Below are 3,869 nucleotides of genomic sequence, written 5' to 3' on the forward strand. Positions count from 1 at the left end.
CAATCTTAACTAGGTTATATCATAGAGTTTTCTTCTTGGCATAGAGTATCACTAGCTCTTCAGTTTTGCCCTGTTTATTCTCTTGCTTACTCAATAAACTCCTTCTTTAGTTTTCCTGAGCATAAAAGGAAAATGATATTTACTGAGACCACATAACTTCCTAATCTTTTGCTCATTCAAGCAATAACATAACACTCCTTTCCCCACCTCATAGAAACAACTGGAATCTTGTTTGCAAAAAGCATTTTATGAACTCTAAATACTTTTATGATCATTAAGCCTTATTGTCATTCTCTGAAAGAAACCAGAGAAGGCAATGGCAACCCACTCCAGTACTCTTGCCTGGAAAATCCCATGGACGGAGGAGCCTGGTAGGCTGCAGTCCATGAGGTCACAAAGAGTCACACATGACTGAGTGATTTCACTTTCACTTTTCACTTTCATGCACTGGAGAAGGAAATGGCAACCAACTCCAGTGTTCTTGCCTAGAGAATTCCAGGGATGGTGGAACCTGGTGGGCTGCTGCCTATGGGGTTGCACAGAGTAGGACACAACTGAAGTGACTTAGCAGCAGCAGCAGAAAGAAACAATTTCCAAAAATTTAGTGATAATTTTTGTAGGGGAAAAGATGTGGAAAAAAATGAAAGGGAAAACTACAGATGTTAAAGGAGATTTTTCCTCTTACCATATAATTAATGAGAAAAGTAACAGGGAATTCTCAGCTGAAGTTCTGTTTCAGAACAATGATAGAAAGTTCTCTGTCTTTCATTTCTTGGCCAGTAATGTATAGAAAATATGCTTCCTGTGACTCAGAGAAGATAATGTATTTTAAATGATTGTTTCCCATAACAATAACAGAGTACCAAAAGTTTGTACTGATGAGAACTTTATTTTGGGAACAAACAACAAACACAGAGCTGCAGCTGGCTACCATGACATTACTGATACAAATAATTTCAGCAAGCAAAGGTAAGCAATTGTTTGTGATTTTCTTTCTGATACTGAAAAATCTAGAAAAATCAATTGAGCAACTCAAAAGAAATGAAAACTTTAAAGAAATTGTTCTTTGAGTATACTCACAGAAATAATAGTAGATAACAAAATTACATAGAAACATGTACATTGTAATCAGAAACATGTCAATTGGTGGTTACATTGTCAACAGATTACATTCTATGAAGAAAAGCTAAAATTATCTCTGCTGCTGCTGCTGCTAAGTTACTTCAGTCGTATCCGACTCTGTGTGACCCCATAGACGGCAGCCCACCAGGCTCCACCGCCCCTGGGATTCTCCAGGTAAGAACACTGGAGTGGGTTGCCATTTCCTTCTCCAATACATGAAAGTGAAAAATGAAAGTGAAGTTGCTCAGTCGTGTCAGATTCTTCATGACCCCTTTGACTGCAGCCTACCAGGCTCCTCCTTCCATGGGACTTTCCAGGCAAGAGTATTGGAGTGGGTTGCCATTGCCAGACATGGTAATAATATCATTCTGTCTAAAAGATACAGTGGAAACTACTTTGTGAGTGATTCCCTTTTCTTTTCTATTAATTTATCTTCTTTCCAGAAAAACAACAAAAAACAGTTTTTTATAGAATAAAGCAGTTATATGAAATATATAGTGTACTAGTAGAGAACTGATTTTATATGCATGAAAAAAATTAGTTTATGTATTATTTTCTTATAATCAGTTCAAATCTTAAAATATGCATATAAAGCCCCCCATGTACAAGACACATAAAGAAGAAAATGCCAACTTTTCTTTGATTTCCATGTACTTTGTAACTAATTAGAACCTATATTGTCAATATACAATTAAATATACTTATATTGTCAACAATTACCTATGAGCTGTTCCAAAATTGTTTCTATGAGTTTATCCATCTGAAATTTAAACATGACTATGTGGCTACCCTCTCCAGTATTCATGGGCTTCCCTTGTGGCTCAGCTGGTAAAGAATCCACCTGCAATGTGGGATACCTGGGTTGGGAAGATCCCCTGGAGAAAGGAAAGACTCCCCATTCCAGTATTCTGGCCTAGAGAATTCCATGGACTGTATAGTCCATGGAGTTGCAAAGAGTTGCTGAGACTGAGCAACTTTCACATGTGAGTTTCACTGCCACCAAGTTTATTATTCATGATTTATTTCCTATTACCATCAGTAGAGAATATATATTCTATCTTTTTCTATCACCACATGAATACAATCCATCTGATACAAGGGGTTTAGAATGCAGAGGCTTGTCAGTATATTGTTAAATCCAAGGTGCCCTGCACGATGCCAGGTAGCAAAAAAATACAAAAAAATATACAAAATGAATGAATGAAGTAATTCCAATATTTTAATGAAGTATTTAAAATACTTGATAAATGGAAAGAGAATATTTTTCAAATCAACATAGATGTTTAATCTACTTCTAATCAACTTTCCAATGGGGATTTTTAAATAACATGGCAAAATAATTATGAATGTTACAGAAAAAGAAGACAATAAGAACAGGAGACACATTTTTTTAAAAGGTGATTACTGAGATGCATTCTTGTATATTAAAGTACAAGATAAATTTGGAATTATCATAAAAGTTACTCTGAATACTAGATATCATAGATTGATTAGTGTAATATATTAGAAATTTTATACATAATAAAAATCATTTTACTAAGAGTAAAAAGTTGATATTTTTAACATATTACATTGGAATTATTGGATAATCATGTAAGGGAAAACTAAATTTTTTTTTCATACTGTATTCCAAAACAAATTCCAGCTGGACAGTTCAGTTCAGTCCAGTCACTCAGTCGTGTCCAACTCTTTGTGACCCCATGGACTACAACCCACCAGGCTTCCCTGTCCATCATCAACTCCCGGAGCTTACTCAAACTCATGTCCATTGGGTTGGTGACGCCACCCAATCATCTCATCTTCTGTCATTCCCTTCTCTTCCCGCCTTCAATCTTTCCCAGCATCAGGGTCTTTTCAAATGAGTCAGTTCTTCACATCAGGTGGGCAAAGTATTGGACTTTCAGCTTCAGCATCAGTCCTTTCAATGATTCAGGATTGATTTCATTCAGGATGGACTGGTTATATCTCCTTGCATTCCAAGGGACTCTCAAGAGTCTTCTCCAACACCACACAATTCAAAAACATCAATTCTTTGGTACTCAGCTTTCTTTATAGTCCAACTCTCACATATTTACATGACTACTGGGAAAATCATAACTTTGACTAAAAGGACTTTTATTGGCAAAGTAATGTCTCTGCTTTTTAATATGTTGTCTAGGTTGGTCATAGCTTTTCTTCCAAGGAGCAAGCATCTTTTAATTTCATGGCTGTAGTCACCATCTGCAGTGATTTTGGAGCCCCCCCAAAATAAATTCTCTCACTGTTTTCATTGTTTCCCCATCTATTTACCATGAAGTGATGGGACTGGATGACATGATCCTCATTTTCTGAATGTTGAGTTTTAAGCCAACTTTATTACTCTACTCTTTCACTTTCATCAAAAGACTCTTTAGTTCTTCTTAGGTTATTTCTTCTTGTCTAACTGGACAAGACAAATGTAATAAATATAAGCATTAAAACATGTAGATGAACATATTCTGAATGTTAGGTAGGTAGAATAGGGAAAAGGAGTCCAAAATGGCGGTGGCTAAAAGACAAGGAAGGGCCGAGGACCAGAGGGAAGACTTCAGGCAGAACAAACAGAACAAACAGCACTCCTGGCTAAGCCCAATTTGCATAGGGCAGGCCCAGGTGGAGGAAAAAAACATATAAAAGGAGGAGCCAAAGCGCTTTCTCATGGACTCTCTCCTGCGTGCGTGCACTCTTTTCTTTCTCTCTCTCTCTCTCTCTCTCCTGCTATCTGCTAA

Source organism: Bison bison, unplaced genomic scaffold, assembly GCF_000754665.1.
Source record: "Bison bison bison isolate TAMUID 2011002044 unplaced genomic scaffold, Bison_UMD1.0 scf7180017864279, whole genome shotgun sequence".
Classification (NCBI taxonomy): domain Eukaryota; kingdom Metazoa; phylum Chordata; class Mammalia; order Artiodactyla; family Bovidae; genus Bison; species Bison bison.